Source organism: Bactrocera tryoni, chromosome 3 (assembly GCF_016617805.1).
Source record: "Bactrocera tryoni isolate S06 chromosome 3, CSIRO_BtryS06_freeze2, whole genome shotgun sequence".
In the NCBI taxonomy this organism is placed as follows: Eukaryota; Metazoa; Arthropoda; class Insecta; order Diptera; family Tephritidae; genus Bactrocera; species Bactrocera tryoni.
The window spans coordinates 17,719,986-17,746,848 of record NC_052501.1 but is presented as its reverse complement, the minus strand read 5'-3'; the positions used below and the strand labels follow the sequence as shown (position 1 = coordinate 17,746,848).

The following is a 26,863-nucleotide window of genomic DNA, read 5'->3' as shown; positions in this document are numbered from 1 at the left end:
TGGTACGAACCCGGTTGTTTTATCAGGCCAAGGACTGTCAAATGGGCACAATTCTGCCGGTACAACAACAACAACAACGTGTAACTACTTGTTGAGGTAATCAAGTGTCCTTGGTTAGTCCTTCAATGAAGGCAGCGCTTGTTGGATTATTGCATAGCAAACCATTTCAACTTCCGCCTGACAACGAAAACACCAGTCCATACTGTAGAAACAGACATCTCAGTCAATTGGAAGAAGATTTGCAACATACTTGAACGGAGTCAAAGCTTCAGAGCACTGGTTGATAGCCACCTTAGTTCATTACTTTCCAATCTGACAGGTGTGATATGCTGTACCCTAACTTTTCTTGGAATTAGTCTGAATGATGACCTCAAAGTTATCAAATAACTAGAGAATTTGTTATCTAACACATGGTGTACATATTAGTAATGATTTGTAAATCAATAAACTAAATTTCGGTTTTTCTGAAAATTACATATTTTGAGCCGTTAACACATTTTTACCGAATCATTTATAATTATCGTGTGTGAAGTATGGTTATGAGCAAATAACAAAATATTTGTACACTTACAACATGTGGCACAATATTTTAATAGTTTTGTTAACGGTTGTTTTACATATTGAAACTAAACGACACATGCATAGGGTAAAAAAGTTGGTGGCTTCTTTAAAAATATTGTGTTTGTGCCGTGAAAATAGAAATTTTGATTGGTACAAATAATTCAAAGAGGATCGGGAACGTGTTAACGAGGAAACAAGTCCAGGGCGACAATCACCATCAACTGATGATCAACACGTGAATTAAAAAAATAATTGGCGCTTGAGAATCGACGATTAACAGTCAGAGACCTTACTGGCGTTGTTGGAATATCGAAAGGATCAGTAAAAAAAATTTTGAAAGATCAGAAAATTTAAAGCACTGGTTCCAAAATCACTCCATTTTTTTTGAGAAACAGCGTCGCGTTAACGTTTGTGAAACAATACTTTTCGACTACCAGCATAATATGAAACATTTTATTAAAGGGTGGGTCTTGAATCTATGCTTGCGAACTGGAAATAGATGATCATTCGGCCGAATATCTTGGCAAAGATGAGCCGTATCCGAAAAAACACGTCAAAGCAGTTGAACAATCAAGGTTATGTTGACAGTTTTCTTCGATTATCGAGCAGTGGTGCACTACGAATTCCTTCCGACCGGTCAAAATGTCAGCAGGGAATTCTATTTGATTCCTATGTTTCGTCGTTTGCGTGAAGCTATTCGCAAAAGAGGACCGGAATTATGGGCCGACAATTCTTGGTTTTTGCACCACGATGCTGCATTGATTCTTGGTGAGTTTTTCGCCAAATTTTCAACCAACCACCATATCACAGTTATGGTAGAACTTGTGATGTTTTGATAAACTAAAGCGAAAATAATGCGCTTTGCTCGCCCGGTTTTCTTCAAATATCGAAAAAGTTAAAGAAATTGAGTTTGAAAATCGTCATTTAGGAATTAGAGAGATAGCAGAGGGACTTAACATCTCTTATGAGTCGACTCAACATATTTTTATACTCTCGCAACAAAGTTGCTAAGGAGAGTATTATACTAGTTTTGTTCACATAACGGTTGTTTGTAAGTCCTAAAACTAAAAGAGTCAGATATAGGGTTATATATACCAAAGTGATCAGGGTGACGAGTAGAGTTGACATCCGGATGTCTGTCTGTCCGACCGTCCGTCCGTCCGTGCAAGCTGTAACTTGAGTAAAAATTGAGATATCACTACGAAACTTGGTACACGTATTTCTTGGCTCCATAAGAAGGTTAAGTTCGAAGATGGGAAAAATCGACCCACTGCCACGCCCACAAAATGGCGAAAACCGAAAACCTATAAAGTGTCATAACTAAGCCATAAATAAAGATATTAAAGTGAATTTGGCACAAAGAATCGCATTAGGGAGAGGCATATTTGCATGTAATTTTTTTGGAAAAGTGGGCGTGGCCCCGCCCCCCACTAAGTTTTTTGTACATATCTCGGAAACTACTATAGCTATGTCAACCAAACTCTACTGAGTTGTTTCCTTCAGGCATTTCCATATACAGTTCAAAAATGAAAGAAATCGGATTATAACCACGCCCACCTCCCATACAAAGGTTATGTTGAAAATCACTAAAAGTGCGTTAACGGACTAACAAAAAACGTCAGAAACACTAAATTTTACGGAAGAAATTGCAGAAGGAAGCTGCACCCAGGCTTTTTTTAAAAATTGAAAATGGGCGTGGCGTCACCCACTTATGGACCAAAACCCATATCTCAGGAACTACTACACAGATTTCAATGAATTTCGGTATATAATATTTTCTTAACACCCTGATGACATGTACGAAATATGTGTGAAATCGGTTTACAACCACGCCTTCTTCCAATATAACGCTATTTTGAATTCCATCTGATGACTTCTCTGTATAATATACACATTAGGAACCAATGATGATAGCGGAATAAAACTTTACACAAATACGATATTTGAAAAATATGTAAATGACTGATAATGAAATCTCGATTATCACTTTATCATGCGAGAGTATAAAATGTTCGGTGACACCCGGACTTAGCCCTTCCTTACTTGTTTTGGTTAATGTTTTGGGTATGAAGCGTGCCAATGCTCACCCTGAATGCTGCGGTATTGAACCAAAATTGTGTCTTCTCAGCGGTAATCTGGTTCAAATTCTAACTTCATTGAGAAAGGTTGATTAATGAAAATGGATAATGCAACATCTCAAATGCGGACAAGCGGTTGACAATTTTGTTTAAAAGTAAAGTCTATTCATTAGCAAAATTTTTGCAGACACTTCGAAATATTTCACGCGCCTTTCACACCTCATAAATTTCGAAAATGTTTTGACATGCGATTGTGCCCAAATTTAGCACTCATTACTTGCTTGTTTTGTCATCTAAGTGGTTGACAGTGTTGATATTAATGCGATTCGGACGCACTTTAATACTGTCAATTAGTCAAATTTCATGCTCAATTAACTATGCATTAAACGCGTTGGACTCTTGGCTATTCTCGAAAATAATCCATAAACTATTTTTCAACGGTAAATCGCTCTGTAATGGATACTTCGAAATCAATTTGAATATGTTGGTATATGCGTTTACGCAGTCATTACATTGTTTTGGTATTTACTATCAGCTCTCAAACACATTAATATCGCATCTGGCTCTAGCAGCGAAGCTAATATTCACTAATCAAAAAGCTTACTATATTTGGTTCATCAGTTAGTTCAGATAACAGACACAACTAATTGACAGTCAAATCAAGTAGAAAATCTACCCCAGTTAATTAAAGCCTGTGGAGAGTAGCCTGGTGTCATTCTGTTGCAGTCAAATTATCTAATTATCGTTTCACATATGAGTAATTTTGTGTTTACTACAAATGTGTGTAAATTAGAACGGTACTGAAGAGTATAATGCTTATTTTTTTCCATTTGCGGACTTTTAAGGCTTAGCGCCCGTTAAACACAGTTCCGATTGTTCCATGTCCCAGAGACACAATTATGAAACGCCCAAAATCTTTACCATCAGATTAAATCTGACTTGGAGTGGTCCAATTAAATTGAGCGCGCAAACCAAATCGTTAAAAAAAATTCTTAGATTAGCGCAACATTTCTTATATTCTAAAAAAAAATAACCAACGAATTGGCTTGAAATTTTGACTTTTCAATAGAAGCTCGGCTACAAAATCGTTAAAAATATTGCAGAAGTATTTTAGAGAGTCTGAGTACTACATTTATACGTAAGCATTCAGTGAAGGTAGTTTTAGTTATCGAAAGCTTTCATCAAATATCGAAAAAGTTAAAGAAACTGAGCTCGAAAATCGTCATTTTGGCATCAGAGAGATAGCATAGGATTTTTATAACTCTTATGGGTCGACTCAATAAATTTTTGGTTAATGTTTTGGGTATGAAGAGTGGCAATGCTGGGTCCGTGCCAAAATACCTGAATCTTTTGCAAAAACGACGTCGCGTAGAGGTCGCTAAATAGACGCTTGAAAATGTGGCTGAGAATCCTACAACCGTCAAACGCACCAATACTGGTGACGAAACGTGGATATGAGAACATGATGTCGCAACTGTCCAAAAGTTTAGCGAATGACGCACCAAAATTGAGCCGAAATTTAAACAAGTAAAGAAGGGCTAAGTTCGGGTGTCACCGAACATTTTATACTCTCTCACGATAAAGTGACAATCGAGATTTCATTATACGTCATTTACATATTTTTCAAATACCGTATTTTTGTAAAGTTTTATTCCGCTATCATCATTGGTTCCTAATGTACTATATATTATACAGAAAAGGCATCAGATGGAATTCAAAATAGCGTTATATTGGAAGAAGGCGTGGTTGTGAACCGATTTCACCTATATTTCGTACATGTCATCAGGGTGCTAAGAAAATATTATATACCGAATTTCATTGAAATCGGTCTAGTAGTTCCTGAGATATGGTTTTTGGTCCATAAGTGAGCGACGCCACTCCCATTTTCAATTTTTAAAAAAAGTCTGGGTGCAGCTTCCATCTGCCATTTCTTCCGTAAAATTTAGTGTTTCTGATTTTTTTCGCTAGTCGGTTAACGCACTTTTAGTGATTTTCAACATAACCTTTGTATGGGAGGTGGGCGTGGTTATTATCCGATTTCTTCCATTTTTGAACAGTATATGGAAATGCCTGAAGGAAACGACTCTGTAGAGTTTGGTTGACATAGCTACAGTAGTTTCCGAGATATGTACAAAAAACTTAGTAGGGGGCGGGGCCACGCCCACTTTTCCAAAAAAATTACGTCCAAATATGCCCCTCCCTAATGCAATCCTTTGTGCCAAATTTCACTTTAATACCTTTATTTATGGCTTAGTTATGACACTTTATAGGTTTTCGGTTTCCGCCATTTTGTGGGCGTGGCAGTGGGCCGATTTTGCCCATCATCGAACTTAACCTTCTTATGGAGCCAAGAAATACGTGTACCAAGTTTCATCATGATATCTCAATTTTTACTCAAGTTACAGCTTGCACGGACGGACAGACGGCCGAACAGACGGACGAACGGACAGACGGACATCCGGATTTCAACTCTACTCGTCACCCTGATCACTTTGGTATATATAACCCTATATCTGACTCTTTTAGTTTTAGGACTTACAAACAACCGCTATGTGAACAAAACTATAATACTCTCCTTAGCAACTTTGTTGCGAGAGTATAAAAAGCCAAAATTCGTAGAAGACAATGAAATTTTGAAAAGGCGTTCGCATGCTTGTATTAACTCAGGAGTCTATTTTGAAAGCGTTAATACAAATTTGTTAGTCCAGTTCACATTTGATGAGCACTTTTGGGTAGCACCCTAAAGCATATACCTGTGTGGCAGATATATGTATATGATTTTGTTGATATATGTATATACTGCATGCTTGTGTGTTTAGATAACTGTTGTTCATGGCAACTGACAGCTGATGCTTCCTTTGTGATAATTTTCAGCTGTTGACTGTTAATTCCAATGAAGTCGAGTGGTATTAGATTAAATGTACTCAACTATTGAGTGCGATATACTCTACTACTAGGTTCATAGTTCTGACAAAAGCAAAATTGACAACAGTAGATGATCAGTTTATGTATAAGAAAGTGATATTATTAATTTTAGACATAATATGTCATAAAAAGGCATTTGATCCGTCATAAAATATCGAAGAATTCAATAAATCAAAAACGATATCTACTATGCAGTATTAAACGCAACTTTTTGAACATCCTGCAGAAGCGTTGACATGAAAAGCTCATGAAAAGCTATCTAGCCGGAATTGCTCTACAATATCGAGAAGAAAGCGTTGGCATGGAAAGCTCGTGAAAAGCTCTCTGGCCGAGTTTCTCTACAACATGGAAAGCTCATGAAATCTCTCTAGCTGAGTTTACTCAACAACATCCTGAACAAAGCGTTGACATGAAAAGCTCGTGAAAAGCTCTTTAATCGAACTTGCTCCACAAAATCCTGAAGAAAGCTTTGACATGGAAAGCTCATGAAAAGCTCTCTGCCCGAGTTTTCTCTATACTATCCCAAAGTAAAGTCAAGAAAGCGACTGAAAGTATTATCACACTAGTAGCAGAGATAAAGAGATGTCCAAATCCTCTCTCACTGTAAGTGAGAGAACAATCTCCCCAATCCAGTCAACTGTCAAAGTTTAGGTGGTTTTGACGTTTAGCAATTGGAAACAAGCGATGGCCAAATTGAAATCTTACCAAAAAAATATGTAAACGGAGGGATTTGTTGCATCGTTCAAGACCACTTATAAAAATATAAAACAATGAAAATTAAATAAATTTGTGAAATTTAAAGGTATCTGATGAAACGTTTTGTAATTTGAAGCATCATAGTATTGTTTTCAATGGAAAATGATTAAAAACATTTAATGATTGAGAGCTAACAAGCTTAAATCCTTTTATTGGGTATTGAGAGGTCAAAAGGCAGTTATTCTAATATACTTTAATAAGATTTAAATAGTTTCTCTATACAATAAATAAACACTATATAGTAATTTTTATTCATACTAAATGTTGGGTGTTGGGTTGATAAATGCCCAAAAATTGTTATTTTGTTTGATCTGGCCATTATGGAAAATGTTATAAAAAATGCTTATTTTGAAGCGCTCTCACACTGGAATAAGTTGGACATCCCATTATCCCTGCTTGTAGTCTGTTATTCAATTCACAAATTATTTGAAGCAAGAAGCAGACTCTATTTGACTTCTTCAGCTTAATTGAATTTTAGTTTGTGGTAAAATCTAGCCAAAGTTGATATGAGAAGTTAGTTTACCAATATCGAAAAATGCTCTCTGAACGGTCAGTTTGTACGGCAGCTATCTGTTATAGGGATCCGATGTCAGACGAATAAACAACTTCTTGAGAAGAAAAGGACGTAAACAAAATTCCATTATCAGATCAGTAACTCAAAAACCGTAGAACTTGCTAGAGTGTTTAGGGACAGACGAGCATTGCAAAATCGACTTAGTTAGTCCCCACTTACCAATAATCATAATATCTCTATCTAAACATCATAAACCCAACATTTAACCGAATTTATATTTAGACTTCCAATCGACAAGCTAACTCCAAAGCGAATATTTGGTTGAACATGGTATATAATTCAGTGAATATGAGTTTCAGCTGAACTCAAGCTTCGCCTACTATTAAATGATTAACACAAGTGCACCCACTTCACTCGGCAAATACAGTTAGGCTCCACTACTACTCTAATTGAAATCATCTTCATTGTTCTATTAAATTACACATGTGTAAATCCACATCAAAGAGAATGTGTTTCGCTATCAAATGTTGTACGTACTTCAGTTACCACTCCACGCCCCACGCATTGTTGCCTTACATTGCAGTAATCAACAAGTTCACCACATAACAACAAGATTCCATAGGCCACAAGCGCTGTCAACGTTATTAAAAATAATGTATGTAACTGATTCGTGGAATTTGATTTTAAAGGAGAAGTATAGGGTGCTGTTTTTGGAGTTATGGGTTTAACTATGGGAATCGCTGTCAAAGCAATTGTCAAATTAAATACATGTGTTTGATATCAAGCACTTCAATCTCAAAAACGTTTCTAAATCTTAAGAATATATATCTAAAAGTTGTGCTTTCAGCAACTTCACATTAACGTTATTACCATCTTTGGCGATGTGATGCTTATCTGGCTTTTGGGGGTACGAAAATACACTGAATTAACTTTTTTGGAGTGCGCAAGCCCTGAAAAGTCTCTTTGGACTGAGTTACAACCAGAAGATGTTTCCCTTCCGAAGGCAAAAAGTGAATACAGAATGAACAATCATCATCCACATCAGTATCAATCGCAACAAACCTATAACCATATAGCCTATAAGCCACAGTCAAGCGGCATTTAAAGTACCCTCTGCCTATGAAATCAAATCGCTACTGTTGCAGGAGTGTAGAGAACGGCTGAATAATCTAGGGAAAGTAACCAAGTGCACCTCATCCGGGTGTCCGATCGCAAAGGTATAGCCGGGAATGAACTCGTTGATGAGCTAGCCCGCTCCGCACTATTCACTAACATGATGGGACCTGAATCCTTCGCGGTGGGTCCTCATACCATAAAGGTGCTGCTCGACAAGGAAGAATAGAGTAGGCAGAGGGAGGTATGGGCAACAACTCCAAGGCATGCGTCATGCCAAGTTGCTAATGAGGGGTTATAGTCTCCGCAAAATTTAAATATGTAATCAACTTCACTAGGGAAAAACTCACTCTACATGTCGCATTATACAACTAGCCACTGTTAGTTGAAGCACTTATATAATACGGGCATAGCTTCTTGTGCAAATTGACGGTTCTGCGACAGTGAGCCTGAATCTCCAGAACACCTGCGCAGGATAAAGGGCTTTAGATCTTTAGATTTAGGAGAAGGCACAATAGATCTAAGGCCGCGGTGCAATCCTCAACTATTTATCTCACCTTAGCTATCAGTATCAATCGTCTAAGAAGATAATTCCAGAATACTGATATAACATGCCAAAGAGAGCTTTATTGGAACGAAATTTCGTGTGACCGCGCCATATCGAGACATGAGACATGAGCCAGAAAACAACTTATATAAGATCGAGTAAAACGAAATCCACTATTTTTACTATTTTCTAATTTGTATCTCACATTCTATAAGTGTGTTTGTGTAAAGATATGTGACGTTAGAAATACAAGATTCCATACTAAAAACCTGTGGAGAGAGTCTTGTGTTTACTTGATACAGTTTGTCAAAGATGCTTCACGATCTAGAAGAGCAACTGAGAAGTTCGTCGAATCAAGTAGGCATTACTTTTTGAACTGCCTAAAAACTAAACATAGCACCAAAATCCGTTTCAATACGGATTCCACACGAGTTAATGCGAAAAAACCACTCATAGACCGAATTTTCATCTGTGAATCGCTGCAAAATCGAAAAAAACGGTCCATTTCTGAAGCAGGTGATGAAGCGTGGTTCCCATATGACACGGTCGAGCAAATCTTTCATGGTCTCTTAACTCGGACCTCAGCTGCCAACAACTGGGGTATCTGATGGAAGCAATCGCTCAGAAGCAGCCAGTTTTGATCAAAAGGAGAGCAATTGTGTTCGATGAGGGCAACACCAGGCAAAATACATCGAAATTAACTCGTCAAAGCTCCTATAACTTTGATGAGAGGTTCTATAGTCACCACAACATAGTCCGGACCTGTTACGAAGTGATTACTACATGTTCCTACCTGTTGCGTTTGGTTTTGCTGGTGAAAAATTCATCTCAAGAGAAACTTGTGAAAATCGAAGCTTCCAGTTTTTCTATGAGACAAAGAGTTTTTATGAGTCTGGCACTATGAAATTATCTTCAAAAAATCAACAAGTCATTGCACAAAATCGTATTGCTCTAACTATGCTATATAAAACCTTCAATCTATTGCAAATATAATGTATTACTAGGCCTTATAACGGGTGATCAAATAGAGGTACTTTTTTCAATGGCTTTTTTTTGACAGATCACGCTTGAGTCGTGTCAAGCTGTCAAGCTGTCATGTTACATGTGTTCAGTATTGTTTGGGATTTCATCGTGGAAAGACTTCCCCTGAACAACCTGTACAAATCGTTCAACTTCATTACGAAACTTCACGTTCTGCAAAAAACATAATCGGCCTATTAAGCATACTATTCACAACACCATTACCCATCTAGAGACCCAGTATTCATTCTTGGAAAACATTCGACTGAATAGACCACGTCTAGGGCACAGTAAAGAAAATAAAGCGGCTGAGAGTGTAACGAAGACCGTGGAGAGTTGATTCCACGCCATTTGCAGCAACTCGGATTGACGCATGGGATGATTTGGCGCATGTTACGTCGAGTTCTTAAATTGAAAGCATATAAAGTACAGCTTGTGCAAGAACTGAAGCCGCTCGACCTTACCAAGCGACATCGCTTAAAAGTTTCAAGAAGATCCGATTTTTCGAGTCAAAATACTGGACTCCTTATGCATTTCAATTTTTTTTTTTGGATAAAAGTTCCTCCAAAATTTACACCCTATAAATGCCATATTAAATAGTCGAAATGTAATATGTAAATATGAACATGCTCTTGTGCTCATATTGAGCGTGCAGTCGCTTGACATATTCTAGGAATAATTTATAATATTTAGCCACTTGGCGCCAACAGTTGTCGCATAACAATAACGCTCGCGTAAAGCGTTTGCCACAAGGAAGACATAACAGTTTAATCGCGTATTGTTTACTACAAGCTCCCCTTCAACTCTTCCCTGCTCGCGTTTACCCTCTTTTTATCTCTCTTTTCATCCCCACCTCTCACCTCGAATATGACTTGACTTATGTCGCAGTACATAGGTATGTTTGTATGTGGGTGTATGTGCGTGTCATGCATCGTATTTCGTTTATTGAAAGCAATCGAATATTTGATATGAAATTTCGAAATCTGTCTATGTATGCACCTTTGAAGTCGGTATTTGTTTACGCAGACACGCAAATATGCTTTTTGCCAGAAAGCTGGCATTCAAATCATTTGCTGCCACTAATCGCACTCAAGCGTGTGTGTTCCAACGGTGTACACCAACAGTGCTTACGTTTATATGGCATGATTTGGCATCTTGTTGCCTTTGACGCAGATGCTGCTGCTCCGGCGCTGAGGGGGGATGGGGGTGCAACTCTGATTATTTCTGATATAATTGGAAATTTTCGCGGTGTCATTAGACTGCGAGGACAATTTCGTTGCTTAGGTGGTTGCTAGGTAGCAATTTTCGTGCTATTTAATAGCGCACAAGCCTAGTGCAAGTGTATGTATAGTATATACTAGGGTGGTGTGGGTACTAGTGAAATGAAATAAAAATAAAATACACTTTCTTGCCTGCATTGTCAATATTTCATGGAAAGTCTAAAACAAAAATGTTGCCGATAACCCAACCTAATACCTGAAATAGTCAGACATAGTCAAATAGTTCACCCTAATGCCCAAATGCTCGCCTGAAATGACATATCCTTTTTATGAGAACGATATCCTTAGTAATTTTTTCCAGCAAGTTATAACTACTATAAACAATAAAATTAGAGAGCATAACCACCCTAATGTACAAGTATTCTATTTCAATAAAAAAATTTAATATATACATTTACGAATATTCTCTCTCATAATTTCATAGAAAATTAAAAAAAAAAATAAAAATAAAAAAATTATACACCCTAATGCTCAAATGTTAAAAATATGTGATAGAGTGTGGGTATACATACATATATTTTTTTGCAATGCGAGAGTATTCCTATTAAATAAAATATATAAAATATTTGGCAATATTTTCTCTCATAACTTCCTAGAAAGTTAAAGAAAAATTTTTAAGAACTACCGACCCTAATGCTCATATAATAATATGTTAAATCTTTTTGTTTTTTTATATAACCAAGCTTATTGCATCAAGCTTTCTATTAGGCTACGGTTAGGTAGATATATAAAAGGCCGGGTTGCTTGAAAATTATATGGACCACCTTAATGTTCCATATAATATAAATAATGAGTTATGCTTCACGATTATTTCAAGTGCATACATAACTATGAAAAATGTACCTTCCAATAGTTAATTTTAAAGAACAATTGTACCACCCTAATGCTTACTTATTACATCCGAGCTCAACAAAAGCAAAGAATTGTATATATTCTGCGCCTGGTTACTGAATCATCAAATGATTTCGGTTTCATAATCAGATTTAATTAAAAAGAAAGATAACATAATTTAAAAAATTTGAGCCACCTTAATGTTCAAATAATGCTGTCGTAGAATTATGTTAATTGTAAGTCGCAAATAAAGAAAAGTTCAAGTTCGAAAGTTTATTTTGTTGTTGAATTATCATATAATTATGTCAAAACTAATCTTAACTTTGTTTTGGTCTGATATGAAGAAAGAGGTTTATTTGAGAGCAAGTATTAAATACCATACTAATTTTTCTTAATAACCTAATTTTGCTATCTGCCGCTTAAGAAAAATTGTATAGTATGCCGAGATGGGTAGAATGTTCCAGAAAATCCTTGTGTTTAGAAAGAAATACCTGGTCCATGCTTTGACATGCTGGGAAGAATCCCAATATAGTATATATTTATTGTTAAGCGTTCTGTGTGAAAGATTAAAGCCCACTGTCGAAAAACTGATTGGACTTTCTCTGTGTGGTTTCAGCCTGGATAAAAAAAAAACAGATATTCGTCATGCTCCAAATATTGGAAAATACCCGTAAAAAAGAATCGACACGCACCATATCTCAGTCGATTTTAAGGCTGCTTTTGACAGTACGAAAAGGAGCTGATTTATGCCGCTTTATCTGAATTTTATATCCCTGTACGAGTAGAAATAATACGTTGAGCAATACCAAAAAACGATGTCAAGATCGGGGAAGAAATCTTTGAGCCGTCTGATACCAAGAGAGATTTCAGACAAAACTACTCTCTATCGTGCGACTCTCTAGTTCCAGCTGCAGAGCTGAATACGGAAGGTACAATTTTCTACAAGAGTGTACCACTGCTGGCGTGCGCCATTACGTCGATATCATTGGCCACAACAACCGCGCCGTTAGTTCTGCTTTCTCCAGATTAAGGAAGCGAAGGGTTATGAATGAGGGCAAGACGAATACTGAAGTCCACGGAACGATGAGCTGAGATATACGACCGTATTGACATAGTTCAGCGAATTAAAAAACAGCGGCTATGCTGGCTAGGTCATATCGTCCAAACGGATGAAAACACTCCAGCTCTGAGAGAATTCGACGGAGAAGCAGAGGAAGTGAAAGACTTCTACTTCCTTGGAAAGACTAGGTGGAGAAGGACCTGGACCTATAAAATACTCCCGATTAATGGAAGGTTTCAATTCCAAATCCAACTGTGATCAGTTCCATACTTTCAGAAAACTCTATTTGAATTCTTGAAGTCGAATAAGATCGGATCACATTTCTTTTAAACTCATAGTTAGCAGGATATATGATGGATGATGGAAGTGGAAACAAATCAGTGTCTAGCGCTCTCTTGAAAGCGAAGGTGGTTTGTGTGAGTTAGAGAGAGATAAAATGATGGTAGGAGGTAGGTAGGAAATAGAAATAGTCTAAGGAAACAGAACCAGTAAAAACTGAAAGAAAATCAGAGAGAGATAGAAATTTGAGAGTGCGAGAGAATATGTGTGTAAAAGACAGATGAGAAAGGAGATAAAATTAGTATATGGAAGGGAAGCGCATAAAATAAAAACAGAAAGAGATAGTTCGAGGAATCGTGTGTATGATTAAGGAGTAAAGAAGATATAAACAGTATGTAAAGAAAGCGCATGAAATAAAAAAATAATAAAAATAAAGAGATAATTCGATGGAGATTGCGTTAGGAGAGTTGTTTGAAAGTAATATGGGATTAAAAGAGAAAGAAATATTATAGTATATGGGAAGAAAGCGCATGAACGAAAAACTGAAGAAGAGTTCGAGGGAGATAGTTTAGGAGAGAGATTTAATTAGAGTATGGAAGTATAAAAGTAGAAATAATATAAGAGAGGGGATATCATGAGAAGAATATGCAAAAACAAGGACAAAACGGATAGTTTCCATTATATTCAATGGAGAACACTCAAAACATCTCATCCATATTTTTTAGCAAGAACAACTTATTAATAAAATTTTAAATACCATTAAAGAATTGTAACAAAAACACCTATTTCTTGTTTGTTTCCCAACCAATTATTGCCAAAACAACATTAAAAAGTCGAAAACGACTTTAACATCAACACCAAAGTACCGTTTATATTTAGATGCTTAAATTTAGTGTTTATGGAAAAGCAAAGTTTAGTCGTAAATATCGAGCGCAAATGTTGAAAGCGTTTGCGTAAGTTTGAGTGAGCACAAGACAATATGTTACATGCTTGTATGCTTTTAGGCGCTGGGGCGCAAGTACATATCTAACGGCAAAATGTGACCGAAATTTGTAATTTTGAATAGCGCCTATGGCATTGTACTTTACCTCAGCACTGTTTAACAAATAAAAATACACAATTTATACAATCCAGTTATGTGTGTGTCTATATGTGTGGCTGTTCGCATGTAAACACTTGCTGTAGGTGTTTGCAGAGCTATTTATGTGGCGAAAAAGTTGATAACAATGTAACAAGTTATTACTTCCACATTTCTTGCAGTTACATTGTTATTGTTATTTGCTCCCACACAATATTTGTCAGTCACACCAGTTTTCTATTTTTGTTGCAAAGAGCGTAAACAGGGACGGAACTTTTCGGTGAATGAAAGTGTGAATGAGAGCATTATGTATATAATATATACATATCTACTACTGAAATTATTTAAGTATATATTTAGTATTGGTTAATTTATATGCAGATGCTGTAGGCCGCTTAAGCTCTGCGAAAATATTATTTCTATTGTTATTGAAGTTTGAAAGTCAAGCTCAAGGACTTTATTAAAGATATTCATAATTGCGAACATTATACCCTGAGCAGAATACATTAAGTTTGATGCAAAGTTTGTAACACGCATAAGACAAATTCGGAGATCCTATTAAGTATATATATAAATGTTCGGCGTGACGAGCTGAGTTGGTTTAGAAAGTTCCATCGGTTTGTCTGTCCGTCGGTAAATACGCGAATTTGTTCCACAGTTTTGAAGATATCGCTCTGAAATTTTGCAAACTCTGCTCATTTGTCGGAGCCGCCGATATTTGACCACTATAGCATATAACGTGTTTCTCAATAGGTACGCTACAAAACCGATAGGGACCGCAATCGACGCCATATTTTTTCTCACTCTTTCGACATTTTTCTTCAGTAAAGTTTGCCATTTCATCTAGAAAAGATAAACGATTCAACAAAGAGTCGAAAATATTAAAATTTGCTACCGAAATTCGGAGTCAGTGATCCCAACTTTAAGAGCGCTACGTCCAATTTATAGTCGTCATAATCGTCCTGTCGGAACAACAATTGAGCGTCTAATGGAAAAATTTGAATCCACAGACAAAACAAAAATTACAAAATTTTTCCCGTGCCACTGAGACAAAGAAGTGCCCGTTAATCGATAATATTGCGGCCGCTTGTGCATCAATTGAGGAAGACCCAAATCAGTCTCTCACACGTCGTTTTCAAGCATTGGACATCTTTATGACGTCGTTGTGATGAATTTTAAGAAAAAATCTTGGCCTACATCATAACAAGATCAAATTGACGCAAGAACTGAAGAGAATCGTCGTATCTTCGTGAATTGGGCTGAGCAAGAATCATCTTCAGCGATGAGGCTCATTTCTAGCTGAATGGCTTCGTCAATAAGCAAAATATGCGTTATTGGTCTGGTAACAAACCGCACGTACTTCAAGAGTCATCATTGCATCCCGTAAAAATTACCGTTTGGTGCGGTTTATGATTAAGACCAGAACGTTACTGTAAATGGGAATCGCTACCGCTCAATGATAACCGAATATTTTTGGCCCGAATTGACTAATTAAAATCAAGTGATGGTTCATATCGGATCAATATATGCTATATTGATATGCTGTAATACAAACTGAAAGTTCGGTATCAAGTCCAGAGAGCTTTTTTGTTTAACGTAGTATCTTCACGAAATTTTCCAAAGCAAGCCTTCAGTCTTCGAGCATGTTGAAACGGACCAACTTAGCATATAGCTGCTCTGCTAATCAACAATAGCTGGCAGCTGTATCATCGGTGCGAAAATGAGCTTCGAACAAAGAGCCAACATTAAATTTTGTTTTAAAATTGGTTAAACTTTTACCGAAACGTTTTAATTGATGAAACAAGTTTACGACGATGATTGCCTATCCCGTAGCAGAGTGCACGAGTGGTTTCAACGTTTTCAATGTGGTCGTGAGGACATAAATGACGATCAACATGTGGGTCAATCAAAATCCGTGATCAACGGAAATTCCAACGAAACTGTGCGTGAATTCATCAAAAAACAGACGAAATCATCATTGAAATTCATGGAAATGGAATTGAACATGTCCAAAACATCGATTTATTGCATTTTGACCGAAAATTTGGGCTTACGGAAGGTGTGTGCACGGTTTCTTCCGCACCAACTGAATGACGACCAAAAATTGCTTAGAATCCAACATTGGAAGGACATCATTGAAGAGGTTAAAAAGGACAAAAAATTCCTTTATAATATTGTGACTGGTGGCGAAACGTGGTGTTTTCAATATGATCCCGAAACGAAACGCCAGAGTGCTGAATGGAAGGCACCGGACGAGCCGAAACCCAAAAAATCGCGCATGAAGAAGTCAAAAGTGAAGACAATGCTGATTTGTTTTCATGATTCCATGGGCATTGTCGACAAAGAATTTGTTCCATCCGGCCAAAACGTTAATGCGGTTGTCTTCCTTGGAGTTTTGAAGCGCTTGGTACGCCGTATTCGACGTGTTCTCTCTCTTGTAAGCTTTTAGCGTAAGCTTTTAGGTATTTCATGGGTTTACGGGTTTCAAAAAATCGAATTTTTTATTGTCGTATTACAACAACTTTAAAATATTGTTCTAAGTTTTCAAGTTGATCCGAGTAAAAGTTTCAGGGATACAGCCTTGGGAACTTGCGCCCTCGAGGCTAGCTAAGCCAAGAGCGCCGTCTTTATACGCCGTTTTCACGAAACTGTGTTTTTGAAGTCGGTTGGCAAGTTTACTCGAGAACTACTCAACCGATTTTTATGAAATTTTACACAGGTCTTTGAGATACAATTCTTAAAAACTTGGACGAAGGTTTTTTTTCGACTACAACTATTTGAAAAAAATTTCGCGAAATTTTAGTTTTGTTTTGTAAAAATGTTTGCCAAGAAACTAATTTTCAGTTTTTTTCCTTCGTTTAAGTTCTAAGCTAAGGTTTTTACTAAAACACATATTTTTTACTTTAGATGATTTGGTAAGGAGTTATCCTGCCCACTCGGGCGCATCTTTTTTTCAAGAAATCAACGGAAATGGCGTCGCAATAAAATTTTGTTTTTCCAAAAATGTCAGAATTTCTTTGTTAATAGTGTATGTTTGTAACAATAAAAAATTCTAATAAAATATTTCATTTCTTATGTGAGAAAAAATTCTTGAATAAAGAATGTTGTTTTACGGAAGGAAGCCCATGTAACCCCTTAAATAATTATGGGAAATAAATCTTCTTATACCCCTCATTCTTAACGTCATGCCCGGAACATTTATCCGTCAAATCCACTAAGAATATACACTAAGATCAAAACTGTCCTATTCTTTATTTCTGTCATGATTTTTATACTCTCGCAACAATGTTGCTAAGGAGAGTATTATAGTTTTGTTCACATTACGGTTGTTTGTAAGTCCTAAAACTAAAAGAGTCAGATATAGGGTTATATATACCAAAGTGATCAGGGTGACGAGTAGAGTCGAAATCCGGATGTCTGTCTGTCCGTCCGTTCGTCTGTCCGTCCGTCCGTCTGTCCGTCCGTCCGTGCAAGCTGTTACTTGAGTAAAAATTGAGATATCATGATGAAACTTGGTACACGTATTCCTTGGCTCCATAAGAAGGTTAAGTTCGAAGATGGGCAAAATCGGCCATTTGCCATGCCCACAAAATGGCGGAAACTGAAAACCTATAAAGTGTCATAACTAAGCCATAAATAAAGATATTAAAATGAAATTTGGCACAAAGGATCGCATTAGGGAGGGGCATATTTGGACGTAATTTTTTTGGAAAAGTGGGCGTGGCCCCGCCCCCTACTAAGTTTTTGTACATATCTCGGAAACTACTATAGCTATGTCAACCAAACTCTACAGAGTCGTTTTCTTCAGGCATTTCCATATACAGTTCAAAAATGGAAGAAATCGGATAATAACCACGCCCACCTCCCATACAAAGGTTATGTTGAAAATCACTAAAAGTGCGGTAACGGACTAACAAAAAACGTCAGAAACACTAAGTTTTACGGAAGAAATGGCAGAAGGAAGCTGCACCCAGACTTTTTTTAAAAATTGAAAATGGGAGTGGCGTCGCTCACTTATGGACCAAAAACCATATCTCAGGAACTACTTGACCGATTGCAATGAAATTCGGTATATAATATTTTCTTAACACCCTAATTACATGTACGAAATATGGGTGAAATCGGTTTACAACCACGCCTTCTTCCAATGTAACGCTATTTTGAATTCCATCTGATGCCTTCTCTGTATAATATATACATATGTAGTACATTAGGAACCAATGATGATAGCGGAATAAAACTTTACAAAAATACGGTATTTGAAAAATATGTAAATGACGTATAATGAAATCTCGATTATCACTTTATCATGCGAGAGTATAAAATGTTCGGTGACACCCGAACTTAGCCCTTCCTTACTTGTTATATAATAGCTTCAACCGGGTGAGCAAAAGAATAAACAAGTTGAGTATTGTAAAATGAAAAAAACGAAAGAAGAACAGTGCCAAAGAAATTTTCTGAAATAATATCCAATTAACATTATTTTCATTTCCAATTCATTATAATAACAAAAGTCGGTTGTTTTGGAAAAAAAAAGTGTTTTGTGTGTGCGGTTTGTCTTTTGCATGCTTCCTCTCTGCCCTTAGCATGCTCTAATTCATGTAGTTTTCCAGTTTGCCACACAGCAGAATTTTTATGAAACAGTTCTGAAAAAATATTGGGAAACAATAGTTGATTTCATATTATTTTCAATACTATCTCATTATAATGAAAAATGCGGCTTGGTTGACAAAAAAATTGTTGAAACTTGCGGCTAGTATGACAATTGTTTCCCATTTGCCGCTAGCACGCAGTTTGCCAAACAAAAGTCAGTGTGGTATACAAATATATTTACAGGTTGTATTTATGTATGTAACTGATATATTACTAACATAGTTATGGCTTTGTAAAACTAATACATTTAACGTATTTTAGTAAAAAATAGTAAGTTTTCAAAAGTTAATAAAAGCCAATTTGACCCTTAATTAGCGTTAACGAAAAGCCGCGAATAAACCATTAACGGAGTGAAATTTCCGAGAAATTGTTAATATCGATGTTGAGTGTTTTTATGATATTAAATTTTCTTAGACTGTTTTTATTAAAAATTAACAAGCGAATTAACGCCCTTTACTCAAAATAGCTGGAAAAATGTTATGTAACTAAAAGCGGTTATCTGATATGAAAAACTGTATCGCAAAAATTAAACAGAATTAAACAGCCCTTAAAATATAACATTTTTTAATTATTTTTTAATTCTGTATGAAAAATTGTATTTTCATATAACCTGAATTTAAAGCGAAATCTGTTGCAGAAGTTAGCTAGAGTTTCAAAATTCTTAGTAACACTATTATGTATATGGTATTGGCTAAGATAAAAGGTTCGTTTCGTTCAATGAGCGGGCAGCACTATAATTAGGTTAGGTCAGATTATATTGGCGGCCATCACGTCATACATATGTAGATATACTGGTTCTTAGTAATGTTAGATGGAGGTTTGAGTTGAAGTATTCGTCATACAGAAAGTCTTTTTGCAAACTTTAAGAATGATTTGATAACTAATTTTAGTATTTTGTCTAGTCCCTTGAACTGCGAGGCTCCTAGATATCTATTAAGAGTACTAAATAAGGCTGGACAGATACATAGGAGGACTTCCAGTGTCTCTCTCACCACTAGAATTAAATTCATATGCTTGCTGGTTAGACCTAACCCAAAAGATACACTCGTAAAAACAAGCTACTGATGCAAAAAAGTATTTTTGGTTTCGCTTTGAATAATATTCATGGAATTATTATTATAATTATCTAGACAAGGGAGCAATCAACAACAGTGACTATTTACTTAGCATTATCGAAATGCTCGACGAACGAAACTGCGGTAAAAATGAACTCAATGAAAAAAAAAACCATAAACATTGATAACTGCAGCTTCTCCATTCAGTACCTTTACATTGATCCGTCAATTTGTATGGCAGTAGATAGTGGTCTGATATCGGCAGTACCGAAAAATGTGCAATTTCTTCGGAAGGAAAGGAGGTGTACAAAATTTTAGATCGATAACTCAAAAGATGAGTCACTCATACACATATATACAGACAGACAGACAGACGGACGTGCTAAAACGACTCAGTTTATCATCCTGATCATTATACATATTTATACCCTTTTCAGCGCAGAAAAAACAACGAACTATTACATTAAGACAAAGCACCGGATAATAAATTAATGATAATGATGCTGAAATCTCATCGACTGTGTTCGGAATTGTTTTCGCAGCCACGGTATTCTCCTTACCTACCTTCGTGCATGTCTTTGTTCGGTCTCGGGCCAAGAGAAAATGCTCACCAGAAATAAATTTAGCATTGGTTAAGAGTTATTGTCCGGTAAAATGGTATCGAAATGTTGAACGTTTTCTTTAAGGGGGTATTCTGGTCTAGAAATTAAAAAAAATCGAAATTTTTTTCTTTTTTATATTTTCAAAGTATAACTATTCAAGAATATGTGTACAAGAGGATTTTTCAAAATTCAAATTATTTTTGGAGATATATGTAGGCATTTTTCTGACCCGGCATCCAAACTGGTTCGGCTGGAACTAATCGAACAAAAGACTTTACGCGAAACTTTAAACGCGTTTTTCTCAAAACTGACTTTTTCGGAACGATACCCACGATTTCTCAGGTTCTAGTTGACCGATTTACTTGAAATGTTTATAAAGTTTTCTTTATAGGCTTGTCTATGGTTGGAACTAGCCCCATCCCCAAATTTTTATTTTTATTATTTTTAAAAAATTCGAAATAGTCAGAAAAAGTGATCCAAAAAAACTCTTTTTTTCAGGCAGTCGCCATTTTGGTTTCAGATAACTAGGAGGGTTGAAATCATGGGTATGGAAATTTTTAGAGACCCCCCACCTCGTCAGCTCATAATTTTTGAAATTTTTTACTTTTTTTAGTTTTTAATTTTTTTCTGTACTCTTCTAAAATTAACAAATAACTAATAAAAAATGGATAGAAACATTATTAATTGCCTTTTTTTACGACACTTTAAAAATTACCTGAAATTCATGCTTCTAGACCAGAATACCCCCTTAAACGGTCAATTGACCTCAATGAGAATATCAAAATAGCGTCTTAATTAGCTTGAAATATGCAATAGCATCTAACTATTTCAGGTACACAGGCAGTGGCGTAGCTACAACTTCGAGCGCACGAGGCCAAGGAGTTTTTGCCGCCCCCTTTATCTACCTACCTATAAGTTTCATGTGGTGGTTCGAACAAAAATGAATTTTTACAAAATATCTTCGATATTAAGTATATAAAATTTAGGAACTAGAAGCCACGCAAATTCTGAAGTACCAAAATTCTCACAATACGGTTTTTAAGGAAATTGATAGTAAATTTACAAGACATCTTATTAAAAGCCAAAGAAAAAAAACCATTTTTGCTCTATATCTTGTACACTTTTGACACAATTTGCATGAATTTTTGCCCGAATGGAGTTTTTAAATACCATTTTTGAAAACTTGGAGAAATAAAAGTATTTTTTACATTCAAAGCATAGGGTAACTGTAAGAGCGACACGTCGCGACGACAGAGTAAAAATAAAGATACTGTTTTTTTAATAATGAGTCTTGCGGTATTTTTATTGAATTTTTTTTTTTGGTGAAATTTAAATGAATTTTTGATGACTCATGCCCAGCTCTGGACCGATGCTACGGCTGCTACTATGCCGGTCTCTTTCGACCAATTCAGCGATTTTATCGCAATTTTCGACGACAGGCCTTCCGGAGCGTGGCGCATCTTCGACCACCTCTACACCAGAACGAAAACGTTGAAACGTTGAGCATTTTTGCCTTTATTGTAGTAGTACTGTAAAATATGCCGTATTTTCTCTTTATTTTGCTCCATGTTTGCGACGCTATAACTCACGAACGACCTAAAAGAAACGACAATAAATCAAACACGTGAAATGAGCTTTCCAAAAAGGTATAGCATGACCCGATGCGACGAATAAAACTAGAACTACGCGCTTTCAGCGACAACTAGCGAAAATACCGCAAAACTTTTTTGACAACCTATTATTTAATATTTTTCATTGTTATTCGGATTATTGCATTGTGAGTGTACAACTCTTTATATTTTATAATAAATTTTGTAAAAAAATTTGTTGAAGTATTTTTCTGAATATTAAAAAGCAGCGAGATCGTTTTGCCGCCCCTAAGACGTTGCGCCCGGTTGCGCCCCCCCTAGCTACGCTACTGTACATACACAGGAACACATTTAAGATTCCTATTCAAGGTATTAAATCTTACATTTTGCCTCGGGAAGTCTAATACATATGTTTGATATATATATGTTATCCTCTATACCTCTTATTTTATGCCATTACGAACGTTATGAAAACCCGTTGAGGGCATACAATTTTTGCATACGCCCATTAATGCGCTTTAGTGACTTCGGTCAATATACCAATCAACCAGTCTACAGTGATAAGCAAGTATATTTATAGATATACAAATGTATAACAAGCAGACAAATTTCAAGGCCTGCAAAATTAAACGTTAAAATATTTACTGTTACTAGAAAAAATGTCGAGCATTTTTTACTTTTTTTAACACTTCAATATTTAATGTAAATCCATTAACGCTTGCCAAATATATACATTGTGACAAAAAAGCACTCGGAAGTTGCAATTAAATTGCCCGGGTAACTTATATTTCATAAAACTTATTTTGCTAAGTCGATATGACTGTCATTAATTACTAAGCCAAATATGAGCGCGATCTGTCTACCAGCTTGTTTATAGCAGCTGCTTAAGTCAGTGCACCGCAGTAGTGCGATGCGATACGAAGAATTTGCCTCAAATTTTGTATTTCTAACGAAATTTCGTGTACGAAATCGTTCCGAATGTTGGAAAAGGCTTATGGTGATTCAGTTTTATCAAGACCACAACACTACTAGTGGTACAAATCCTTCAAAGATGGTCTAGAGATCGTTGAAGACATGCCTTGTTCTGGACGGCCTTCGACCTCTTCAAGTGACGAAAATACTAAAAAAGTCGAGGACATGGTTGACATGCTTGAAAATCGTCAGGCAAGCGTTTGAGAGACAGCAAGAGAGCTCGACATCTCTCGCGAGTCCGTTCGAATTATATTGGTAGATATTTTGGGTATGAAACGCGTTCTTGCTAGACTTTACGATTGTGGAAGCCAAAAATGCATTGAATTATTCAACAAATTGGCTACGTGTGATTTTTTCTTGTTCCCCAGAATGAAATTGTCGTTTCGTTGACCCCGTTTTCAGTCGATATGAAGACCATCCCAAAAACTGCTTACGAAAAGTGTTTCGAGGACTTGAAACATCATTCAGTCGATCGTCATCTGGTGGGGATCACTTTGAAGGCGAAAAAATAAATATTGATGTATTATTAAAAGTTTTGCGTTTTATTTACAATGTCCGGGTACCTATTTGTCGCAATGTACATATATTTTTTTTTGGTTGAATTATCGCAATGTTCGAATAATAATTTAAGTACCATTAAATATTTCGATTTTACAAACGAGTTTAATTGAATTGAAATGTTAAATATTTGAAGAATACTTAATTGCTGTTAACAGAGCGATACAATATACGCTATGTATGGATACGTGTTAACGGTAATAACGCGTGGGCTAAATCTGCATTTCGCAACAAAATCGATCTATTTATAAAGCGGACGGTTATTTGTGGTGAAAAGTAGGTCACTTACAATAAAGTCAAGTGAAAATGGTCGTAGTCGGATCGCGGTGAGCCGGAGTAAATGGTGGCCAAGCTAAGAATGTTTTGCAATTTATTTGGTGGGATTGGCTGTATTATATATCATACATACCGAACTGCTAACGTACTGCCAGATTCGTAATTCGGACGTACACTGTCAATTGGACCGTATGAAGAAAGTCATCGAAAAGATTTGGTCCCTCTTTGACAATAGGAAAGGAATTGTGTGACAGTGAGTCGCCAGAGGATACGGGAGCTTATTGGGGAGGTTCTTATGTAACCGCCTAAACATCGAGGTGAATGAGTTAGTAATGAGATTGTCAAGAGTAGTGTATGACTGTCACTTGCAAACGTTTTCAAAATTGCAAAGTCCGTGCCTTGTCTAAACGACAAACTGACGAACTGCAAAACTCATATGTAAAACGGTAGATCGGAAATACTATATACAAAGTTTCTATTGGCACTGGAAAGAAGGGGTGGTAGAAATATTATTGGAATACTCTTATGGGGTCTCCACGATGAAATACTGGAAGAGGCCTAGATAGTGAGCGCGCAAAGTCTATTGAAATTTGCGTCAAGGATGACTACTCTTCATGGATTTCGTAAAAGATATCGACCATTTTTAGATGAGAGTTTGTAAGCGTTTTAAAGAAACCTATAAACTATGGATAAGATATTTTTGTTTCCAATTCATGTGCCAGAATATAATATATATATTAAAAAAATTCTAACAAAACACAAATTCCGGTATTCTTGGTTCATTCCATTCCAAATTGATTATCAAAAATTGTTATTTCAACTCAAAGCAGTTAGGAAGCTAATTTCCATTTAAATAATAAAAATATTTAACAATAAATAATTGTGGGTTTTATCACTTCATAGCTCGTAAAAATTTTGAAATTGGTGAAATAAACACTGTTATTATAGTCCAGTACATTTTATGAACCGAAACCAAAACAAAAAAAGAAAGCAATTGAAGAGCCACTGATTGCGCTTGAAGATGTGCTTCAGTTTCAAATAAAAATCACATTGACATATTGCTTCGCAACCAAATTAGGTGCTCGTTATTGTTGTTAAAAATTGTAATAAAATATCCGAATATCACATTTCGAAATTCCCCAGCAAGAACGAAAACACGCCATAACAACAAAGATAAATAATAACGATAATAAATACCTGTTCGCCAGAGCTTTGAGTTCAAGCAGCGTTTAGTTAATGTGGACAATTTCAATTTAAAGCGCTTTTGTCTAGTTTAAGCATCAAAATTGAACTTGTTTCCATTTCAGTTTTGAATTATGCATAGAAATTTGATTATTAACAATGATAACTTACCGCACACACACACAGCAACGAAGAATGCGAAATGTTGGCGCCAGCGTTGAGCTGTAAACGAAAACAAGAAAGGAAGAGAAGAAGAGAGATGGATTAAAATCAATTTTAGGAATGTGAAGATTAAGATTAAAGCATCTAAATTGGCTTATTAGCTGTTTGGCAAATACTAAAATGTCGATGAAGATTAGATAAACGTGAAAGATAATAAATTCACATGATCGTTTAGATCGCACGATTTCAACGCCAACAATATTTATGCACAAAGTTAGGGTAGAAGTAGATATGAATGATTTTGAGCGCTCAATATGATATAATGAAAAGCAGTAAAATATTAAAAAAATTAAAAAAGCAAGTAAGGAAAGGCTAAGTTCGGGTATAGTAGAACATTTCATGCTCTTGCTACTTTCAAAGATTAAAGCCGAGGTAATACTTTCAGGTGCGTAAGATTTGTTAGTTATATGGAGTCTAGGATGAGTTTTCACCCGATTTTAATCATTCTAAGCACAAACATGTACCGTTATGGGAAAAACACGCACCCTCTATTTTATTAAGATAACTCATATGTATGTTGGTCGATATATGTACATATGGAGTATGAAGAGGTGGGTGCATATCTTGGCTAAAGCAAGATAATGGTCCGAGTCAATGTAAGGACCTCGGAGCGTACGTACGTCTAAAACACTAGAGACATGTCATCCGTCTACCACAACATGATCGATCTGATTGGTGACTTTTCGATCATATGTAAAACTGGAGACAGCCAGGTAGCTTGAGAACTTTTTTATGCTGGAATTTAGTAGAACAGATAACCTTATTTCAGTCCCCGGCGAAGTCGATCAGCCTCAACCCATTTGGAGATGTTTCATTACTTTATTCTAACAAGGCAGCGGCACCTGCGTTAGATCGTAATCTTTAATGCGTTTGCCGTGGTCGTCATCAGAAGATTCTTGTTTCCTTTTAATTGGGCCGTTATAAGGCGGGTCCCAAGCCCAGCGCACATTATGCATGATTCACCGCCTCACTTTGGCTGGCCTACAAACGGATATTCTTCAGTTACCTGGAATATTCATGATCTAACACCGGAAGCCGTGAACTGCTTGAGCCATATGTAAAAGAATCATTTCTGGCCACTCCCAAGTGAATGTCAGATCAGAGAACTTCGCCACTTGCGTGAACTTCTATACATGACTCCATCCTCCAAGGGACGGCGTTATATCCTCAAAAAGACATTGTTTGGTGTACTCTATAGGTAGAGGAAACCATTACTCCATATTTCGTAACCAGGTCATTATGTTAAAGTCAATGGGGGACGCTATAAATCTATGTATGTTCAATAACTTTTTTGTGCCTAAGTTGGTGGATGATCTTAACTATCTTTGGTTCCAACAAGACGGCGCTAATACGACGCTCGTGTTATACAACCAACGAACCAATCAATTTATTGAAGGAAACTTTTTGTGAGCGCATTATTTAGGGCCGTCGGCTTGTGGTATATGCTCCAAGATCGTTGGGTTATACAAGTATGAATTCGCTAGTTAAGGAATGTATTCCTTATAATAGTAACAAACATCAAAACAACCTTTTGTTTCAGTAAACAGAATGCAGAAACAACCTTGAGTTAGAACAATTGAAGTGCACTGTCACTACAACAAATAATCCTAAACAAACAAGTATCAAAACAACATTGAGTTTGAATACCACAACCTTATCTTAGAACAAAGCAATTGTATCTAAGCAAGCAATATATACATATATAAACAAAC

General features: G+C 36.3%; 1 long non-coding RNA gene across 1 annotated transcript in view; it reads right to left on the bottom strand.

Annotated features, from left to right (window-relative positions):
• LOC120771605 overlaps positions 1–25,152 on the bottom strand; it is a 67,175-nt gene extending 42,023 nt beyond the window's left edge. The window contains exon 1 of the long non-coding RNA XR_005704985.1: positions 25,101–25,152. This is a non-coding gene — a long non-coding RNA (uncharacterized LOC120771605). The remainder of the gene's footprint in view (positions 1–25,100) is intronic.
• Between the last annotated feature and the right edge of the window lie 1,711 nt (positions 25,153–26,863).